Here is a 24,510-nt window from a genome sequence, read left to right as displayed (position 1 = left end):
TACTTGTTGTTATCTGGCAGCATTAGATACCGATTTCATATCCCTCTCATGATCACAGTTATTTAAGTAAAAGGAGGGTCTATTGCAAAAAGGGGTCCAAATAACAGCCGACAGTTGGACAATACCGAACGTCTCAAGTTTCCTGGTGCAGCTCTTGGTGCAACGTCAGGGATGGGATGAACACCTGTTGGTGTGCAGTCACATGCCACTAGTCATGTATAAAAAACAATGAACTGCATTAGTATGATGTAATTCTGTAATCAGATGCTACTCGTCATGTATACAAAAATCATTCTCCTTTCTCTTAGTATTAGTATGATGTATCTCTGTAATCATATGCTGTTAGTCACGTATAAAAACATACATATAAATAGCCTTTCTTTTTTGAAAATTGAAAACAAATTGCTGTCAAGATGATAAACTATTAATAATTTGTTACATTGGTGTTATCATTTGTAAAAGATCGTAATCCTTTCGTTATGAAGGTTATTGTGGGGCGGAAGCAAATACGAACATTGTTTTCCCCATTGTAGTTACAATATGGAACTCTGATATAAGGACACCAGCGACCCTGTCTATCTCAATCAGTAAAGCATTGTACAGTTTGTTTCTATTCACCAAACTTGCATGTTTCGAATATATGACTGTACCTTCAGATTTCAGCTCAAGCACTGCATCTCCATACATGTCGACAATTGGCACCTCACCCTTTAACATGATAATATTAATAGGAGTATGTGATGGTTTTTATTCCATCGCCATCTTTCTCTCTATAAACTCTATCATATTACACAGATAGTCCCATTTGCACCATGAATACTGCACTCTAAAACCAAGATTCTGAATACTCTCTGTCTTAACCATTACATCAAAGTCACTGTGAGATGCTAGACGTACATTCACATGCTTATATCCACCTGCTGTCATATTATAAGTGTTTGTGAACAACATTATTCTGCTAGCATGCAACTGAGCTTCAGGTTCTGGTAGCTGCTGCTGCTGATAGCTGAAATCCACATTCCCGTAGTTGCTATTGCTGTTACTGTGGCTGTGCTGCAACATAGTCGAATGACACCAGGTCCACATTCATCCTATGGAGAATGACTGCTGGTGCTGTGGTTCTGGAAACGACTTCAGTGTGTCCCTGTCTGTAGCAATAACAACAAAAACCAAAGTATAAACTTCATTAATTTATCACAGAGTCTCTGTACAATACATATGCATAGAAGCAAACTAAGCATTAGCGCCACACTGGAGTGCAGTGATGTACACAGGAAAAATAACCAGATTGTTATAGCATAAAAAAACCTGATAAATACTTACTGATAAGCTGCTTCTTCCCATATGACTACTGCTGCTGTGGCGCTTCATACTGGATGGATGTAAAACAGTAAATGATAGTGCTCAAGCAACTGAACTATAAAAATTAAAACTTCTCTAATGGTGGGGGATTCCAAGAAAAGAGTTGATGCTGATGTCAGCGATTCCAGGAATGCTGATGATGATGTCAGTGATTTTGGCCAGAACTGGCAGTGGCCCTCTGCTGGTGTTAATTGCGGAGTAGTCATGTAGATGTACAAGTTAAGTTACATCTGACACACATACATTCTGACGCAGCAACTACTTTGCAGTGACAGCACCAAGATGGTTCCGCATTTGCATGTTTGTGTGTACTTTTGGTCTGTATGGGTCTCTGTGTATCTTGTTGTTACATGATTATATACGAATTTTCGACTAGTGTCTACCTGCTGGTAGGAGTGGAGTGCCACGAACTTTTAAGTCATTTTTAACCGGGTGTCCGGATACCTTTGATCACATAGTGTATGAAAGAAAATCCGGGAAATTTGGTTGGATTGTTTAAAAAAGAGTTGTCGAATTGATTCGTAAATTAAAAAATCTGATTGTGACCTACATGGAATCAGCAAAGTTCACGAAGCGTTTCACGAAGAGCCTTTAAAATGTGACATTATTACATATGTGCTGTATGGTTAAGGTTAGGTGGTTTCTTATTCTGTGACTTAACACAACTGTGTAAACTGTAATGAAATTGGTTAATATTGCAATTTCGTCATGGAAGTACACGCCTTTACACAGTTTACAATTTGACAATGTTAAGATAATTGTCAAAAATGACACATCTCGGCCTCTGAAAATGAACTAATCCTAAACACAACAATTATTAAAATTTAACTAGAGGTTTCTTTACAAAATTCTTCTTACGATTACGTTATGATGTTGGCCAGTACTATGATAAATCATCCGATTCCGGTTCAAATTTCAGTACTATTTTTAGGATGACAATCAAGTCTATGGAGGATGGTTAGTTTTGTGACAAGTCGAGCAAAAGATTACCCAAGGTCACTCGAGTTTACAGTGGATTTCAACTGGTGAAACGCGCTTCAGTCTGCGATGAGTTGTTGTCTGCTTGGCTGCTCTCGCCCACTGAAGTTCCTATAAAATCTAATTAAACCTTCGCTGAATTTTCCAGCAGAAACTTTCCCTATGTTTCTCAATATGCGAGAAAACATAAACTCATCCCTAGTCTCAGACTATGGCGATATACACGCGCATGGCTGGAGCAGCGTACATATTATAATGCCCTCTCAGTTCTCGCAAAATCAATTAACTAACTGGCTGGTTCGTTTCTCCTCAGTTGGAGCTCAATGACGCTACAGCTAATTTCTAGTTGGGGGTCAGCCACTGTGAACGCTGTGCTCACACAAATTTCTCCTCTGTGTCGCACAGAGCGTTATGCGCTCCATTCTGCACTTGATGCCAGTTCAGAGAAGAGTCCCCTAAAAGTTTGCTCTCGTCTTTCTCGTAGCCTAACTCTCTCCCCACCTGAGTTCTTTCGTTCTCCACGTCATGGCTTTTTTTCTTCCAATAGGAGCATTCCTCTTATTTTGTGGAAACTCTCTCTACCAATCGCAAGGGTCCTACCATTGAACTGCGTTGAAATCTCGGCACTTTACTACTTCCTGGTGCGTTTCCGCCAATCGGACGTTTTGTGCCTGTTCCAGACGCCTAAAAAGCTACATGTGTCTATCACGTGTGTACCACTTGCAGTTCACGTGATAGAATACGTCACTGGTTTTGTTCGTATCCATTTGTAATTCTGAAACGCAGTTTTCTGAAGCTTCTCTCTGTCCTACTTTTGGTGGCCACGTTACTCAAATGGTTCAAATGGCTCTAAGCACTATGGGACTTAACATCTGAGGTCATCAGTCCCCTACACTTAGAACTACTTAGACCTAACTAACCTAAGGACAACACACACATCCATACCTGAGGCAGGATTCTAACCTGCGACCGTAGCAGCCGCGTGGTTCCGGACTGAAGCGCCTAGAACCACTCAACCACCGCGGCCGGTGGTCCCGTTACTCCCCATGCAGTATGAGCCACCTGTCCCGTTGCTGACCCACCGCTGTTCTCCGCGCTTCAGTCTGGAACCTCGCGACCGCTACCGTCGCAGGTTCGAATCCTGCCTCGGGTATGGAAGTGTGTGATGTCCTTAGGTTAGTTAGGTTTAAGTAGTTCTAAGTTCTAGGGGACTGATGACCTCAGATGTTAAGTCCCACAGCGCTCAGAGCCATTTGAACCATTTGACCTACCGCTGCGGAATGCGCCCCCTTAAGAGATTTCTGGAGTGCCTCCTGAGGTGTGGCCTCTGCATCTGCCCATGCTGGCTTCCACACAAAACATTTCCTCTTGCTGCTTCTTCACCTTCTGCTTATTGACATGCATTATATAGAGTGGCGTGTTAATACAGTTGATTGTCATCCCTTTTAGGCAAATCTCCCCCTTACCTCCGAAGTAAGTTAGGTGTCATATTCACCTTCCCATTATGATGTATAAAACTCTTATGTAAGGTACGAAATTGACCTTCATTTATTCCACCACCTTACAGTGGGACAAAAAATTCCTTACTGTATTGATTTGTGAGGTGGGCAGACTGATCAGTCACTTTACGATCAAATCTTTGCATGTGAAAGAGAAATAAGCACCTGCACCATGAAAATGATCCCACACAAATGTGCTCCACTTTTCCAGCTGCAGGCAGGCTAAAATTTTCACGAAAAAATGCAAAATACTCCCAACTTGCTAAAGACTACTAGAGAAATCGCTTCCAGGGAAGACTGCATAAAAATACATATTTTAATTCTGCATCAATATAGTGTACCAGTTTTCACAGGAAAGATCAAATATGTGTGGTATCCATAGAAGTTTATGGAAGAAAGGACAATATTTTTTAATTTGAACGAACCGTGTTTTCTGGAATCGCTTCTGAGAAATCCGTGTGCATGCAAGGTAGTAGCTTCCATTAAATGTGCGTCGTGCTTTACGAATTCGAGTTTCGCTTACTTCTGCTACAAATACCAGCTGGAAATCTGTACTAGCACAGGAAGCGATGCAAGCGATAGTGAGTAAGACAATTCTTCAATCTATTGTGTAGCAAATGGAACACACACTTGAAGAAATTGGGCTGCAATCGATACGTATTATAAAAGTGGATGTATGTTTGTATTTCCCACATCTCCTCCTAAATCACTGGATCAATTTCAATCAAGCTTGGTGCACATATCACTAATTGTTTGGAAATAGCAAGTAACCACACTATATGCGCCCAATATTTGAGAATTAGAGAACTTAGTGACTTGCAACTAACTTTACACATAATTTCAAACTTTCACAAGGCTTCTTCTCGTTGAGACCCCTCCAAAATGACGAAAGGAAAAGTTTACCACTTTCTACATTTTTGCTGTTCATGTAGCAAAACTGCCATATATGCATGATCTTTTTATTTATTGCTTCTTTACTAACAACTCAATGCGCAACACATTTTGCAGACCGTATTCACATATTCCACAAAATTTACCTGTAGAAATGTATCATTGTAGGGTGTAGTTCAGGAGTTTTGACATCATAAACGCTGAGATGCGTGAAAAACTGCCGCATCATACTGGACATTTTAATTTATTACTTCATTACCACTACCTCTATTCACAACACATTTTACAGATCGTGTTCACATGTGCCACTGTATGTGATATATGCGTATGCAGACAAATTCGGGTGTAAAAAGCTTCTTCTAAACCTGGGGATCGATTGCAACCAAACTTAGTACACCATATTACTTATTATCCGAAACAATACTGTGGGGTTAAGAATCAGCAACCTCCTATCGGGTGAGAATGATAACATGGAGAGAGAAGGGGTGAGAAAGAGATGAAATAACAGAGATGGGAAGGAGGAGATGAACAGAGAATGAGGGAAGGGAGAAATGGACAGAGAAGGAAAAAGGAGCAGATGGAGAAAGAGAAGAAAGAGGAGGGACTGGACAGAGAACGAAAGAGGTGGGAAAAAAGCAAAGAGGAGGAAAAGGACAGAGAGAGGAAAGAAGGGGAGATGGTCGGAGAGAGGGTGAGGATGAGATGGACAGAGAGTGGGGAGGAGAACGATATGGACAGGGAGAGGGGGAGGAGGAGACGGACATAGCGAGAGGGAGGAGGAGACAGACAGAAAGGGAGGGGAGGAGGGGATGGCTAGAGAGGGAGAGGGTGGAGGAGGAGGAGGAGAAGGGCAGAGAGAGGGGAAGAGGAGGTGGACAGAGAGGGAAGGACGAGATGGACAGAGGGGATAGGAGCAGATGGAGAGAGATGGGGTGCAGCAGATGGACAGACAGGCGAAGTACCAGATGATGGAGAGAGGGAGTAGCAGAAGGACAGAGAGGGGGGAGAGCAGACGTTCGGAAAGGGAGGTGTAATAACAGACAGACAGAGAAAGAGGCAGGAGGAGACGGACAGAGTGTGGGAGATGGAGGAGGTGGGCACAGAGAGGGGGAGAAGGAGATGGACAGACAGAGAGGAACGGAGGAGATGGTCTAACATAATTGGACTAAAGACATACTCAGGTAATGCCACATACTCAACTAGTGATTAATTTATTAATAAATTACTTCGGCGACAATGATATTCTGAAAGCAAAAAAAAAAGTACTCCAGCAAAGTTTGAGCCCGGACCACTGACGTGATAGCTGTGAACCTTGGCTTCTGTACTACACTCGCTCGGTCTACAGATATTTAACGTTGCAAGTGTAGGACATGCGCATCAAACTTCAGCATCGATTTTCCCGGAAACTAGGGACCGTCGCATGGAAAGCTGCTAGTCAGCTACTTAGAACAGGTCCCTCTACAACATGCCTAAGACTCATCAAAATCCGTGATTAATATGTCTGATGGTCCTCTCGTCAGCTGAATACCTGGCAGCACTTTGTTAATCCATTACACTAAGAAAACCTCAGAGATTATACCCATTCCCTACCATCTGCTTGTACCAGAGTCTACTATGATTCAAAACCTGTGTGTGATCTATTTTCACAGCTTTGTGTGTTCTGTGATAGTGTTCCCATGTTAAATGTTCCCTGTGTTTCTGAGTAAGCAGAAGTACTCATTTGATGCTGTGAATTCTGTACGCCACTGCAAGGAAGTGGCTCAGGATGATATGGCTCCTCTCTGGATCCCTCTGGATATTGTCCTAGATTTAAACTGGCTGGTGATTTGCTTCACTTGGGCTCCTTGGCTCTTCTACTCACCATTTATCATCTGCCATAGTCGATGGTGACATCTGTCATCAACACGTTGTTACGCATAACAGTTGACTCCTATCGCAGGAGTTTTCTCCAGATCGAGGTAGCTGCGAACACTTTTTACAACAGACTGTACCAAAGCTGCACCATGGAGCACTGGGACCGCGAGTGCCCGTCAGCTCTCCTACAAGCAGGGGCAGGTTGGGTAGGCTACCTGCCAGTTATCTTTATTGTATGTATTCTGTGCACGTGCGAACAGCTTGGCCACCCCTACACGTGGTCACTGGGACGGCGCAGCAGGATCGTGTAGGCTATGGTCTGCCTGCATGACCGGCTGCCTGTGCGTCAGCGGTTTGCCCTCCCCACCCACTACTGCCTTCGTGCACTTGCGAGCACTGGGTCCTGGAGTTGGAACAGACTACTTCACACTGTGGTAGAGGAAAAGCTCATTGTATCCGTGCACTCTCCCCAGGCTGACCCAAACTTCCACCTGTCAGACTGTCTACAGCCTTATACCATAGTCCGCTGCCGGCCGAAGTGGCCGTGCGGTTAAAGGCGCTGCAGTCTGGAACCACAAGACCACTACGGTCACAGGTTCGAATCCTGCCTCGGGCATGGATGTTTGTGATGTCCTTAGGTTAGTTAGGTTTAACTAGTTCTAAGTTCTAGGGGACTAATGACCTCAAAAGTTGAGTCCCATAGTGCTCAGAGCCATTTGAACCACCATAGTCCGCTCACGACAAGCGGGAAATTCGCGTTCGAGTCCCAATTTGGCACAAATTTTCATATCTCACTATTTGTTAGTATATCTACACCTAATACAGCTGATGTTGAGGAAGATGCCGCGAATATATTTCCAAGTATTTCGTACAGCTGTCGATCGCCAACTGTGCCTCTTCTATGAGATATTGTTGAGTGGTACTTAAGCAAATAAATTAGTGAAATCAAAGTGAACTAGAAATTAGAATATAAATGAAAAACTTGGTTTAGTTTAGAGAGTTACATACTCGCAAACAGCGGGCCGAACAGCAGAACAGAAGAGACAATGACCGTGAAGTCAGCAAGTTCCACATAACCGGGCGCTGTCGATTCAGCCGTCAGGGCATCGCCCGACCGGCTCACGTGTTTCTCAGTTGTCGTATGTGAGCAAAGGCCCTCGCCTACATTCCAAGAGCCAATGACCGACGTTAAGAAGATTCTTCGAGGAGCTTCTCAACGTGACAGAAGAGGCAATGACCGTAAAGTCGTTCACCTTCAGTAAATTGAAGTGAATAAATACGCGAGACGCAGTGGGCCAGACAGATGAAGACAGATGAAGACGGAGACGAAGATGGAGTCGGAGACGGAGACGGAGACGGGGACGGAGACGAAGACGAGAGACGAAGGAAGAAAAGAAGAGTAGAAGTAGTTTTCAGTCAGTTTCGGTGCTGAAGACCGTCATGCAAGAAGAGACTACATCATGCACAGACGCACCAAGTCCGTCGCTGTAATGGAATAGCAAGCAGCAGCCTCGGCGCCAGAAGACAGAAGTTAAAAGGTATTTGAAGTCGGATTTTTACATACCCGGGTGACTCGTGAGGACGGGAAGGAGACGGCCTCACATCAGCAGTCACCTGTGAGCTGGGATGAAGACCTGACAGCCGAAGACTGGCAAGCGGGAGTCCGTGGTTCGAGTCCGCCACACTGGCCTTCCCCTGCCGCGCCGCTCCGCTGGCCGACGCAGAACACACGCGGCCGCTTAGAGAAGAGAAACACTGGGACGCGACACCCAAGGTATCATCCGATGCACGATTTCGCTCGCAATAATTAAACGGGCCACCTCGCGCTGCGCGTCTCCAGTCAACTGGGCGAGACGGCGACACGAGATACACACCGCTACGCGTAATCAGACGCCGCCGCCGCCGCTGCCGCAGCAGAAGACTTCACAAACGACACAGCTGCCGCTCTCCGAACCAGAACATCCCGTAAGATACAGTTGTACAAATCTTCAATAAAAGTTATCTTATGTAAAAATGATGTTTCATTCGACCTCATACCCGAGCCAAGGAAGAACCCACCCTGCCCACATGTTGTTAAGAGAGAAAAGTTAATTTATTTAATATTTTCACCTTGACAGAATGCTTTAGAATGCTCATCCTGACAATTGACTTGCATCAAAAGAGAAAACCCAGTTACATTTAGTGACAGAAGTGTCACATTTAGTAACACAACTGTTACAATATGCATGTAAGGTCCGAGATAGTCTCGAAAACAGAGGGCATTACCTAGCCACATTCAGATTCTCTGCTGTTATCCATCTTGATCATTCTGATACCGACTGTCAAGACTGGTGACATTACGTTCTGTCGCCTTCAAAGTCAAATGAAATGCCAAACTTTCCTATTCACTATGGCGACAGGCATACTGTGCTGTTCCAGGAAGTCCAGACATTTTACCACGGAATTAAAATGGAGCGGTTTAAAGGGACAGCCGAGGTGCAATAAGGTGCTAAGGCAGGAGTGTTCAACTCCTGGCCCACAGGCCGCATGCAATCCAAAGCAAGTATCAGAGCTGCCCAAAAGGGAAGAATCTATCACACTAGTAGCAAAATAAAATTCCATCTTACTTTTTTAGAACAAAGAATCATAAATTAATAAATTCTAAATTACTTAAAGTTTCTAAATGTGTCAACTATATGCAACCTCGTGATTTTTTTTTCCTCTGCAATTACTGTTAAAGATAAGTATGTTATGTGTGGCTCAAAAATACTCTTCCAGTGTGGCCAAGGTAAGATAAAAGGTTGGAACCCCTATGCTAGACTGTTCTCCAAACATACAAAGTCTGTGTTCAGCTCCGTGCACGTGGCTGTTGTCATGTTGGAACACAGAAGTATCCACAGCATGCTTATCGCCAAGACTTTTTAAAAAAAAAAAAAAAAAAAAAAACTTAGCCACCCAGAATGTTGAAACAAACGTCTTAGTCCATGCCTACGGTACCGTAAATAAATGGGCTCTGGTCAAGGTACAAGACATACCCACAAAACATTACTGAACCACTTTCGGCCTGAACTACGCCCTGTAGAAAGTATGGGTTGCCCGCCCAGCTAGCCGGGATGTCCAACGCACTGCTTCCCGAGCGGGAAAGCGTGCCGGCGGATTAGTGTCGAGGTCCGGTGTGCCGGACAGCCTGTGGATGGTTTTTAAGGCGGTTTTCTATCTGCCTCGACGAATGCGAGCTGGTTCCCCTTATTTGGTTCAGTTACACCATGTTGCTGCGCGAGCACTGTCTCCACGTACGCGTACGCCATAATTACTCTACCACGCAAACATTGGGGTTACACTCGTCTGGAATGAGACGTTCCCGGGGGAGGGGGATCCACTGGGGGCTGAACCACACAATAACCCTGGGTTCGGTGTGGGGCGGCGGTGGGGTGAGGGGACTGCTGTAGCCTGTTGTGGGATTGGGTAGCACTGAGGGCTACAGCGGGGACGAGGCCTCTCCATCGTTTCGAGGTCCTCAGTTCAATACGTACAAGTATGGATTAAATGTCTCCTTGCATAATTTGAAAAGAGGAAAGGTCGTTACTAGTTGGACAATACTACAACCTCCAAACAACTAGTGTCCAGCGTCTGTGTAGTACGGTCCATTGAAGACGTGCATTTTATGTGCCGCTGTGAGCAGTGGCCTTTGGCAGATATCTGACAGCAAATTTCCGTCACATCCAATTACATTCGCAGTTTTAACTAGAAAACTGGTTGAAGAGGACCTGCATTCACAGACAGCAGCAATTCTTGTCGGATTTGAAACCAGTCATCAGTGACAAAAAATGCCGCTCATCTCATATCCCTATTGTTTAGGATCTATTTACGATCACTGTCCATATGCGGTGTTACATGGATACGACTTGTACACCATTTGTTATAGACACGATGATCTATCATGATAATACAAGAAGAAACGTGCAACTTCATTCACAGTGTGGTCATGAGCACGTCCAAACACGTTAGCTCCTTCCTGCTATTTTATCCTGTCTGTACATCGGCCTGTCTTACTACACTGATTACATACAAGTACAACTACTTGTAATGGGCAAGAATACACCACCTCACTGTTGCGCCTTTCGTCGGCGGCGCATGGTTACATGATCGCCTGGTACCAGTTCTACATCACCTATAACGTTCGAAACCGACCGGTGTGTTCTTTTAAGGGGCTGACTAATATTGCGTCCAATGAGTTTATCTCTAATTTAGTTGCTAATGAATGTGCATACAATTCTTTTCTTAGTGACATTTACAGGAGCACTGAGAAGTGAGAATTCTGTGGTGAATAAAAAGAAAAAAATAAAGAAAAATATAGAAACATAATGGATTGCAGAAATGGTGTGGTTACGTTGGTTACATAGACGGCGTTCGGAAATTCCCTTTATAAACTTTTAGGACTTATAGAGGGGAATGAGTAGATAGCATTTTGATAGGAACCCATGTCCAGTACCGTTTCCGTGCTACAGCCGTTTGAAAACATGTTTGTTAGACAGGTATACAACTTGATAATCTTGGTGGGCGGTGTTACGTCGGATTACCTGATGTCATTTGACATCTGTCCTACCTCTCTTACCTAGTTCGAGCCGCACTCGCGTGCTGTGAGTGTTAGAGCAACATGGTTGAGTACACGTTTGCAGAATACACCGTCATGATCCTTCTGAATGGTGAAGCTCACGGTAATGGAAATCTGCTCGTCGTATTCATCAATATCGGTCTCCACAACGTCCGACTCCGTCGCATACCCTTTTCGCCACAATTACGCAACGGCTTCTAGAACGATTACCTTCACCGTCAGCAGGCGTGACTATGGTGCCCCAAAGAGACGCCGTACACCGAAATTGGAAGAGGCCGTACTCCATCACGTTGAAGAAAACCCGTCAACCAGTACAGGAGCAATTTCTTTGGCTATTAATTGGTGGAACTGTAAATCAAATGATGTACTGGATCACGCCTAATCAATTGCTTATAAAAGTGGTCGCATTACCAACTTATTTTCAAATGGTTGCAGCAACGGAAACGGTACATTTCCCGACATGGGTTCCACTTCAGAACATTATCTATTGACTCCACTATGGAAGTCCTAGAAGTCTGTACAGGATTTTCCGAAAACCCTGCATAAATGGAGTGGAAGCGTCTGTTCGTGCAAAGCATATTCGGCCTGTTAAAAATTTCGTCTGAATGTTCATGTCATGACGTAGCGCCCACTGTCTCTTACCTTTGCGTACCGTGATAACATGACTGCACTAGCAGGTGTTGTACGAATAATGGACTTATAATGATAAGCGAGATAGGATTATTTGTTATTGGACATTGATTTCAAAGATCATTTCCTATCTGTGTTGCCACTTAGAAAAGTAAGAAGCATGCAGTGAGTCACACACTGATAAAACAAATGTGTGCTGCGTGATACAGAAGATCTCGCTTGATAGCAGTGAGTGAGTGTGTACCTTCTCAGCGACTCTTATCAAGTTCTCAAGATTAATTCCCTGTTAAGACCTTGGGTCTCTATACGACTAAAGGCAATAAAATACTGAAGAACTGCGAGAGATTCCAAGTTCAAATTTTTGGATGAAACCATTCAAACAAAGGTTGTTTACGAAATGTGTTGTAAAAAGAGAATTGCAGAGTGCACAAAAATGAGACACTACAACACAGTCACCACTTGAATTTGTCTTTATGGCACTGAGACACTAATTTTAAACAGAAAGAGAGACCTTACAGAAATTCCTACGAAGTATAACCATGAAAAAATTAGGTCCAAAATAAACTGAAGAAGGAACACACGGATTATGAGCAAATAAGTAAATTTAAGAGTATAACAACATGTGTTTAGAGATAAAAAAATGCAACCTAAAGATCTATAGGCATATTACAAGAATGGAGTCAACCAGATTAACGAGAATATTTATAGTGTTCTACAGAATTCACAGTAAAGTTATAACTGAGACAATAATATGGATTGCAAGAGTGAAAGAATATTTAAGAGAAACGGAGGTAATACAACAGAAAAAATAAAACAGAAAAAAAATGTATGACTGGACAGTTGGCAGTCAGAGAAAACAAAGGAAACAGGAACAAAATTGTCCAAAAATAAGAAAAACGACCATTATGAGAGAATAAAAATAACATAGGCACAAAGAATGACTCAAGGGTACTTCTGAAATGCGCTTAGTTATAGATAATGTGATCCTGTTAGTCCCAAACGTGAGTAATGATAATAATAATAATAATAATAATAATAAACTGTAAATTTCAAATATATTAATAATAGATATTGAGCCATCTGCGAGAATCATCTGAGCAGGGATCATGTGATACCATAAGCAGCCACTCTGCGGGAACATTTTTCCTTGGTTCCTGGGTAACTGCTAGATGTGCTTCCATAAGGGTTCAGCGGCGTGGTGTCGAGTGACAATATATGTGCGTGGACGACATAAGTGGGAGATGACTTATTCGGGGCACAGTGTGTTGTCCATGTGTGGGGCGATGGGTGGAATAATAGAATAAATGTTTTGTATTTATGCTGTTTGCCGTTCTCAGCACTGGCTCTCAAACTACAATATTGGCAACCAGAAAGTGATTAGCAAAACGTGAAGCCTGTAATTAAAATTTCTAGTGCCCACTTCATCTGAGAAATACATTTATAACTACAGCTCTGAGGAATTAGGAGATTGTCTGGAATTCATAATCAAAAAGCATTCTCTCTAAAATGTTCACTACATTCTGAAAGTCACAGACCAAAAGGAATCCACACAATCCAACTACCAGAGCACTTCAGAGTCTAATGCGCTGATGCAACTAATGCCACGCTAAATAATGGTAGAATGTCTGTCCTGCGGCGGCACGTGAAAATACGACATATGCAAACTAAAGATAGATCATTAACGTCATCCCAAAATTAACTCTTCACTCGAAAACGATTTCATGGTTACGCGTATTCCGAGTAACTTATTACTGCATCCGAGGCTGTTAATATCAATGATACCGACGTGACGCGACTCCCGGCACAGGTGGTACGCTAATCAGCGTCTGGAGAGAACTGGGGCCTTCCTTTCCCGCGCAGCGTTCTTACATATAAAGCCGCGGTGCGGATGGCTAAGGGAACGCCTGATCAAATCTGCTCTCCCGACTAGCCGCTGGGCTAGTAATGCATCACTTTAAGTTATCGAATAAATCATTGCTTCCTTTGCTGATGGCCGATGAAGTTCTCAATTTAAATGTGCAATCAGCACACAGGTAAGTAATCATCATAAAAGTCTGACGTGGCTAAGTCAAATATTTTGGGCGAGATAATTAATTTAATTACACTACACGCAGTAGACGAGCTCTGAACTTGCCCTTTGGCGATACGCTATTGCTATAGTTTTATAGTTATGCAGTTGAAACTTCTCACATCTTTATGATTGTAGCGGATCTCTACTTAAATTTAAACATCCTAGCTTTTTTCGCCTACGTAATCTATCTTGGTTCCTTAATTTTTAAGATAAAAACCAGAAAATCATGAATTTCAACTAAAATTTTGATATGTGGGATCCAGAATACTGTGTCTCCTAAATTATTATGCAAAAGGAATCTAAATATAAATTTTTAAGTTTCTAGTTCTTTTCTGTTGCGCCAATGATTTTTACAGAAAAACGTCCAAATTTCGAAAATGGTTAAAGTTATTGAACTGATATTCAACACATATTGATTTAGTATTACTCCTGACATGCTAGAAACGTTTCAGGTTATTTACTTGATTTTTAAAGTATTGCGCAACATTTATGACGTCAGAGCTAGTTACAGTGGACTGGCTGGCACACAATGGAAAGACTGATGTGAATTTTATATGGCGTGAGTAGGCTTCTTCCCTACATCACCCTATACTTAATTTTTTTGAATGTAAATGAAAAAAAATTAATTACAAAAAGGGAAGCAAGAGTACAGCTTAACTCCCTATGAAAATTAAAATTGAAATGTAAACATATAGAAATATTTAAAGAAAACTTATTACCTACTTCAGTTATTTAAATTGCTGGCATGTTCACTGCCTCTTAAGCAACATTATCACTCAAAATTTAAGCAAAATCAATGAAACACTTTGGCCTACATATTGCCTTAGACAGACAAACACATAAAAATATGTAAAATTATGAAAATCTTAAATCCATTAAATTGCCTGTAAATATTTTTACATACACAAATTCAAAGACAATAACACAGTTATTCATGATACATAAACAGATAATTATATCTTAGCAGTCTTTTCTAAACCTGAAAGAAAATTTCACAAATCATGACAATTTCATTTTTACACACGTGGTTGTAGCCGCTTTGCCTGGCGTTCTACACTTCCATTCACAAGGGTAGAGGAGGGGAAGTTGCTATGGTGTACATCCTTCACGTTGACTCTAAATTACATGGGGGAAGGGGAGGGGTCACTGTGAGTTGTGTCCAAGTCACTCCACGCTTTCACGCAGCTACCAGGGTGCCATTATCTGGTTTGTCCTGTAGAACAAACAAAAAGAGTGCCTCAGATTCTGTTCACTTAATATCTAAGGGTGGGTCACAATGAAATGGGGATATATACATTTTATCTTTCAATATGTTACTGGAACAAAGTTAACAGAACTTTTTCAATTTTACTCTCGCGGTTACTTAACTGTCATAAAATCGGTAAACAAATCGCTCAAAACGCCGTTAGTCACGTACTAGAGAAAATTTATGCTGAAGGCATACAATTATAAATCCTATTTAATCGCAATTTACTATTTCTGGGCCGGAACACTGAACCAATGCTCGGTACATTCCTGACAAATCTGTATTTTATTTACTTAACTGACTCATCTTCGATTACCTTATTCTTAGAGATAGTATGAGTATATTTGATTAGCAGTTGTCTTCTCAGCCTCTTTGTACATGTGAGTAACTTGTGGTAATAGTACAGTTCTGAGTGTTCAAAGCACACTACGTTTAGTTGACTACTAAATCCACTTATTGGTCCTCTGCTGCTGTGTCAGTTCCACATCTGCAATTATGTACTTACTTCATCGAAGTGTATTTATGCTGAGCTATAAATAATGTTTCACGTCTGCCATTATGTTACTCAATTATGTTGCTAGTGTATGTACTTATTTAACACTCACTCTACTAACATTTAACGCATAGGATATCACATTTATTTCATATCTATAGTGTATTGCAGCTGATCAGTTTGCTCACGTTGCAATCCATTGCCACTTGATTGGATGCTGAAACCACTAAAGTGCATTAAGTAATTATGGCCGAGCGTAATGCTAAATTCCTTAAACCTATAGGACACCATGGGCTGCTCTGTCTCGTCTAACATAAGGGTACCTATGGTCGCATTCACGCCTCCAACTCATAACCTCAATACATGTAGGTGTGTCCTGTCACACACTACACCAAATAACGGCCAGCTCCAACCTTATAAATACTTCAGGGACGTGTCCTTCACGTCTCAACCACAAACACTACTCAATGCTATTACACTGCCATTCCTTGCTGCACCAGGTGAGTTCATTTTTACAACTTATCTGTCTATTTTTCATAACACTAAGCACTCTCTCTTACTATTTATTAGTTAGCTCTAATGCATACACTAGGTCTCATTGCCACTTCAGATCCTGCTTATAAACGAACTTGTATATCTTTTTTAAATATTATTGTGGGACCATTTCCAATAAAACAACACTTTGTACTTACAATATTACCAGGGTTCTGTACATACTTGTTACTCAAATACCTTTGTATCTTAATTACATCATACTTCTCTATTGTCTATGTCACTGTTAGGTTTGTCACATTAGGTATTTTCTTCACTAATCGGTGGATAGAATGGTTACAGAACTCATGGCTTGATAGCCATGACGGAAAATTTTTGTATTGCAAAGAAGGAGTCGAAACTTTGGTGGATAGGAAAGATGAAGATAGAGTGAGACCTGAAATGGGTAAGAAGATCTCACCCAGCTGGGACTGCACAGCTGCCACACTGTGTAGAGGTTACAGAACAACCTCCTCCCTACAGAATTCATTAGCTTAATGCTGGCTTGATAGTCATACCGGAAGATTTTAGTATTTGAGAGTAAGAGCCGAAATTTTGGTGGATAGGTAAGATGAAGAATGAGTGAGACCTGAAAAGGAAAGAAGATCTCACACAGCTGGGACTGCACAGGTGCCACACTGTGTAGAGGTTACAGAACAACCTCCTCCCTACAGAATTCATTCACTACCTATGAACTTCTTTAGGTCGATCACGTTCCTGAGACCGAATAGCTTTTTGCTCTTAAGGTACTCTAGCCTATATGCATTGGCATGTGGTTTTCCTATGATCCTGAAAGGTCCTTGGTATACGAACATGAATTTCTTTGTTTCTGCATTTATTTTCTTTGAGTTTTCCTTGGTTTTGATAAGGACTAACAGATCTATTTCAAAACTGGTGGGTACAGCTTTTGCATCATGACGCTTCTTTCTTTCTACTGTTCTTTTCCTTATATTTGCCCTTTTCGTCTGTCGATATTTGCGTTAGAATAGGGAATTCTACCATATCTACAATTACATTCTGTGGTTCTTGGCCAAACATCAATTCGCAAGGCGCAAAACCAGTTGCATCATGCCTTAAGTTGTTAATTACATTCTCAAAATAGTTCATGTGCTCTGCCCAACTTGAGTGTTTCGGAGCACAATAAGTCCTGCAAAGCCTATTCAATTCTCTCATAATAAGTTCACTCATATTTCCTTGGGGGAAATACGCAGATATTTTCAGATGTTTCACTCCGGCCTTATCCAGACATTCTTTAAATCTATCAGAAGTAAATTGAGGCCATTGTCTGACAGAAAACTCTTCGGAACTCCAACGTGTATAAAGAAATCTTTTTCCAACTTTTCTACCAACGTTTTTGCATTTGCTCTTTTAATTGGGTGTAGCTTAACATATTTACTAAATCCATCCACAACAACAAAAAAAATGGGTGCACCCACCTCTCGAAGCAGGAAGAGCGCCAAACAAATCACAAGCCAGTAATTCTAGGGTTTCAGTTGGCTCTACTGAATGCATATCCCCTTGTATTCTGATGTTAGCAGCACGGACTTTGTGGCACACTACACAAGATGCTAGACGCTTGGCAACACGGCAGTACATGTTGTCAAACACAACTTTCTCTTTTAATTTTGCAATGCACTTCTTTGCACCATAGTGCCCATACCTCAGGTGTACATAGTCGATTAGTAAGTCTACATGTTGTGAGGGAAAGCGCAGCTTCCACTCAGAAACACCTACCTTGTTCCTCCTAAACAGAATACCTTTATGCAGACAGTAGATTGCGAAACCTTAGGATAGTTCGCATTTCCTAAATAGCTCTTCACTAATTTCAGCTGGTCATCTGCATTCTGCTCACATCTCAAGTTCTTAATCACCCTCTTTAATGCACTTTCTTCCTTTACTTCGTGCAAAGCAAACATTCGTACTTCACTTAGATCAGTTGCTATAATTCCCGCGTCATCACATAGCTCCGCACTTCTAGATAACCCATCAGTTACCAGATTGTCTTTCCCTTGAATATATCTAACCTCAAGGTCAAACTGCTGGAGATACAATGACCATCTTACCAAACGAGCATTCCTCAACTTACAGGTCTTTAGAAAGGTCAACGCCTTATGGTCACTGTAAACAATTATCTTGTGACCTAATAGATACTGCCCAAATTTCTGTACCCCAAATACAATTGCCAATGCTTCCAGTTCTGAGATGCCATAATTTCTCTCTGCTGCCTGTAAAGATCGACTTTCGAAAGCTATAGTCTTGTGCACTTCTTGTTCGTTCTCTATTTCCACTTGGAATATCTCCACAGCTATACCATAGCCACTAGCATCAACAGACATACAGAATGGTTTTTCAAAATCAGGATGATGTAAAATAGGACTATTAATTAAAGACTGTTTAAGCACCTCGAACGCCTGTTGGCATTCTGCTGTCCAAACCCAAGGGGTATTCTTTTTCAGCAGGAGGTGAAGACAGGGCGCATTAAAAGCCTGATCACTAACAAAACGCCTATAGAAGCCGAAAAGACCGAAAATCGATCTCAACTGCTTCTTGTTTCTGGGAGACTCAAGTTTTTCAATGACTGCTAGCTTGCCTGGGTCAGGCAGAATACCTTTTCCACTTATCATACATTCCAAGAAACCTATTTCCTCTTTAACGCACTCTGGCTTTTCACTCGTTTCATGCCATCTCTCTCAATAGCCTCTAACACTCCCTCTAGTAAAACTATGTGTTCTTCCCAGGTAGGAGTTGCTATTAACAGATCATCTACGTAGACTGTTATTTTATTACTTAAGGCTGGTCCTAAAACATGGCACATCACATGTACGAAGGCACAAACAGAGATATTAAGTCCGAAAGGTACCACATGGTATTGGTAACAAACTCCCTCGTACAAGAAAGCTGTGTACTTCCTTGAACTTTCTGTCAGTGGCAAATTCCAATATCCACACGTGATGTCCATAGAGGTTAAGAATTTTACTCCCCGAAATTTTAGCAATTTCTGCGGTCTATCACTTTTCCTAACCACTATTTCATTCAACCAACGAGCGTACAAGACCAATCTGATACTCCCGTCTGTTTTTGGTACAACAACAAGAGGATTATTGTACCGACTGACCGCTTTTTCAATCACACCCCCCTCTAGCATTCTCTGTATCTCCTTTCGAACCGCCTCCTTCCTAGCTACATGTATTTGGTATGGCTTCCTGAAAAACACTTGGCCAGGTTTCACCTTTAATTGACATTCATAACCTTTGACCACGCCAGGTCGATTTGAAAATACCTTATGATGCCTTTTTAAAAACTGTCTCAGTTCTTCCTTCTGATTAGCTGAAATTTTATCGATTTCCTGCAATTTAGCTTCTATTTTGTCCAAAATAATTGCTTCCTCTTCTTCTGTGTTTAGCTTACTTTGACTAAGATTAACACCTTCGTCCCAATATCTCCTATTTTTCAGAACTCGTATAGGCAGCTCCCAAGTTCATCATTAGTTACTACATGTTTATCAATAAAAGGTACCGTAATTACTCCGGTTATCGGCAAGACCAATTTTAACTGGCTTCTTTCAAAGTCAACAACACTCTGATATTTTGACAAGAAATCTATGCCAATTAAAACCTCAATACTGAGATTATTTACAATTAAGCATGGATGATCAATGAAATTACCATTAATGTTAAAGGGCAGTAAAGCTTCTTGCTTTACCGGTTTTGACACCTCGCCAGTAGCACCTATTATTCTTAGTCCTGATACCCTCATTACTGTAAGCTTGTCTTTACCAGGTAATGCATCAAAGAAGGACTGAGATATCGCACTCACCTCACTTCCACTGTCTAAGAGACAACGTACATTGATACCCAACATATTCACTGTTATTATAGGGTGGCTTATTCTAGGTTGTACAGGTGGTTCCTCAAACTCATCCAATAGTTCCTTTTGGATATGTCTCCAACTAAAGTGATCGACATCTGTCTTCATTACATTTAGGTCAAAGTGTGTAGGGGTTTCCTGAATTACATTTTCAGCTGCTTTTCCAGTCGGTCTATCAATTTTAAATCGAAACACCGCACTACTTCATTACATTTAGTTTGCTGAACATGACCCAAATTACTGTAGTCTGAGCGATTCTGCGCCTCCAGACCGGGCATAACACTAGTTACAGCTAAACCACTTTCGCTATTATCGTTGAGTTCCTTCTCAAGTGACAACTGGTCACGGCTACTGGGTTCATCGACCCACAACAGGCTACCCTCTACATTCTCACTTACTTCCTGTCCTAAATCTATTAGTACAGTATCAACATCCTGCACAGGCACTTTAGATAAGAGCACATCATCCTCATCGTAAATATAAGCATGAATTTCTTCTGCTTCTTCACCTGACCATTCAGTATTTTGTAGCTCTTCCCTACCGTTACACTGCTGCGCCTTCTCTTTCTCTTCCCACTTAGAAAGCGTCTCTAACACGGTATCTATCAAATACTGTGAGTGGTTTAATATTTCTGCAGTATCATTGGATGCTACCGACCCCTCATCCACATGTTCAGTCTGAGTATTCTGATCTGTCTTACCAATTACTGTAATTACTGGCTTAGGAAAAGCAACCGCCTGGTGAGCGCCAGTATCCTCATAGACGGGAACTAGTTTTCCAGCCTCTGCCTACTACTGTTACCTTTATTTGCATTATAGTTAACTGGCACAGCATTGCTTCCAACACTGTTGTTTACTTGCACATTTTTGTTAGGAACGAAATTACTATCATTTGGATGCCATTGTTGGTTCTGATAATTATTTCTCCAATTCCTACCTCTCTTAGGATGGCGAACACCTACTGTTCTGATGTTTACATTGCCATTCTGCTCGTTCTTAAAATTACTACTAGTGTTATTAGCATTTCTGTTATTACGTGCTTGCTCCTCATTGGCAGCCACACGCTCTACACGTTCCAAATATTCAATGAAACCATCCAGATTGTCTCTAGGGGCAGATATAATTCTAGTTTGCCAATACCATGGCAGTTTGGCTTCAAGACCTAGTATTATCATTTCAGGTTTTAGCTTTTCCGCCAAATGTGACAAATGTGAAATCCATGACCTAGCAAACTCTTTAATAGATTCCTTGCCTGCATTGAAGCGTTTTCCACACCAAAATTCTCTCAACACTTCATTTTGCTTATTGCTAGACCAATACTCATTAATGAAAGCTGTTTTAAATTCCGCTAATGTTTTACACTTCAACATAACATCAGCTGACCAACGCATGGCATCACCTGCTAAATGGCTTCTAATAAATGAGATTTTCTCTCGTTCAGACCAAGTTGGTGGAATCACATCTTCAAAATCGTTCCAGAAATTTAGTGGGTGGATATTTTTATCTGGATCGAACCGCAAGAACTGCCGACATCCGATAAATGCGGCGTTTGCAGCTACAACTTGTTGTATACTACCATTACCAGAAGTTACTGAAGCTACTTTACTCTCAGTGTTAGCAATGTTAGTACTAATATTTTATACTCTCATTTCAACATTATCTACTCTTTGCACAATATGAGTAGTATCAGTTTTGATTGCGTCTACTTCTGCTTGACATACGTTTACTTTTATATTAACATCTTTAAACCTATCTGAGCACAGTTCAGATTCCGCCTCGATCTTTTCTGTTAACTTGTGCTCAAGCTTCGCATCTTCCATTTGGAAGTGTTTGCGAACCTCAGCAACTTCGGATTTTACTGTTTTATACATCTCAGATAACTGTTGAGCAACCTTTTTCTTAATATCCTCATGGTTGTAATCAATTTTATAATTTAAACTGTCCAGATCCTCTTTCAACTTATTGCAGCCAGTCTTGAAGGAAGTTTCTAATTCAGCTTTATTGGATTCTAATTTATTGTCCATTGTCTCAAACCGTTTATTATAATTGGTTTGGCTGGCCACAATCCTGTTATTTACCTGAATTATACCAGATTTTAACTCAGCTGTCATTAGCATTACTGGCTGACATTTTTGCATTACTGGCAGCTATTTCTTGTAATATTACATTTAAATCAATAGGCCCAGTATCTTTGGGTTGCTCACTAGCTGGCTTTTTATCACACTCAGGTGACGAAAAACTAGCTCCAACACCAGAATCATCAAAACTAAATGAAACTTCTGATTGATCAGTCATATCTAACTTCTCCTTTTTAAACACTACCATCTCTGATGACTGTTTCATTTTTCATTCATCAGAGAAACTATCATCCAATATCTTAACACTTTCTGATTTCTGCTTTACTACAGGGGTCTCTACTATTGAATCGTTGCCCTTTTTCACACTACCGTCAGGAGACACTAGTTCGGATTTCACTTTAACATTACTAATTTCATGCATATTTACACTTCAACCGTTGTCCGGATTTACAGTTCCCTCAACAGACATAGGTTCTAATTTAAGTTTAATCTCAGTTTCTTCTGGCGGTTCCATCGCCGACAGTCTTTTAGTGCAGGTTAGTAAAAATTTTAACAGCTTTTCACTTAACTTAGTTCCTTCTGCACGACGTATGGCGTTGCCGGCGTGGCGTACCAGGATTACTGATGCGACGCGGAGCGTTTAACTGCAGACGGCACTTCGACGGCTGCTGTGTGTTTGCGTGGCCCGCAACTGCAGGCGCGCTCCGGCTGCTCCGGCGGACGACTGCGGTGAGGCGAAATTGGCTTCTTGCGATGCCGGCAGCGCCGCTAGACTCAGTGCCAACTCCATCAATCCAGATGCTTTGTTAATCCAATTGCGTCGTCCACATGCACACGTAACACTATCACTGTTCTATTACACAGCTGCGTGTCGCATTTCACTCCCGAATCCGAATGTTTAAAAATCACTTTCACTTTTACTCAGTTTCTTTCCCGGCCGATGCAACATATGTGGGGCGGAGGGTGGAATAATAGAATAAATGTTTTGTATTGATGCTGTTTGCCGTTCTCAACACTGGCTCTCTAACTACAATATTGGCAACCAGAAAGTGATTAGCAAAACGTGAAGCCTGTAATTAGAATTCCTAGTGCCCACTTCATCTGAGAAATACATTTATAGCTACAGTTTATAGCTCTGAGGAATTAGGAGATTGTCTGGGATTCATAATCAAAAAGCATTCTCTCTAAAATGTTCACTATATTCTGAAAGTCACAGACCAAAAAGAATCCACACAATCCAACTACCAGAGCACTTCAGAGTCTAATGCGCTGATGCAACTATAACTGTTCAAATTAAATGTTTAAGTGAATGCTCGCCATAATTTGATGATAATGTTCATCAAACGCCACGCTAAATAATGGTAGAATGTCTGTCCTGCGGGGGCACGTGAAAATACGACATACGCAAACTAAAGATAGATCATTAACGTCATCCCAAAATTAACTCTTCACTCGAAAACGATTTCATGGTTACGCGTATCCCGAGTAACTTACTACTGCATCCGAGGCTGTTTATATCAATGATACCGACGCGACGCAACTCCCGGCACAGGTGGTACGCTAATCAGCATCTGGAGAGAACTGGGGCCTTCCTTTCCCGCGCAGCATTCTTACATATAAAGCCGCGGTGCGGATGGCTAAGGGAACGCCTGATCAAATCTGCTCTCCCGACTAGCCGCTGGGCTAGTAATGCACCACTCTAAGTTATCGAATAAATCATTGCTTCCTTTGCTGATGGCCGATGAAGTTCTCAATTTAAATGTGCAATCAGCGCACGGGTAAGTAATCATTGTAAAAGTCTGACGTGGCTAAGTCAAATATTTTGGGCGAGATAATTAATTTAATTACACTACACGCAGTAGACGAGCTCTGAACTTGCCCTTTGGCGATACGCTATTGCTATAGTTTTATAGTTATGCAGTTGAAACTTCTCACATCTTTATGATTGTAGCGGATCTCTACTTAAATTTAAACATCCTAGCTTTATTCGCCTACTTAATCTATCTTGGTTCCTTAATTTTTAAGATAAAAACCAGAAAATCATGAATTTCAACTAAAATTTTGATATGTGGGATCCAGAATACTGTGTCTACTAAATTATTATGCAAAAGGAATCTAAATATAAATTTTTAAGTTTCTAGCTCTTTTCTGTTGCGCCAATGATTTTTACAGAAAAACGTCCAAATTTCGAAAATGGTTAAAGTTATTGAACTGATATTCAACACATATTGATTTAGTATTACTCCTGACATGCTAGAAACGTTTCAGGTTATTTACTTGATTTTTAAAGTATTGCGCAACATTTATGACGTCAGAGCTAGTTACAGCGGACTGGCTGGCACAGAATGGAAAGACTGATGTGAATTTTATAAGGCGTGAGTAGGCTGCTTCCCTACACAGGGTTCGCTGCTACTATG

The sequence above is a fragment of the Schistocerca nitens genome, chromosome 3 (assembly GCF_023898315.1).
Source record: "Schistocerca nitens isolate TAMUIC-IGC-003100 chromosome 3, iqSchNite1.1, whole genome shotgun sequence".
NCBI lineage: Eukaryota > Metazoa > Arthropoda > Insecta > Orthoptera > Acrididae > Schistocerca > Schistocerca nitens.
Note: the sequence above shows the minus strand (reverse complement) of the source record.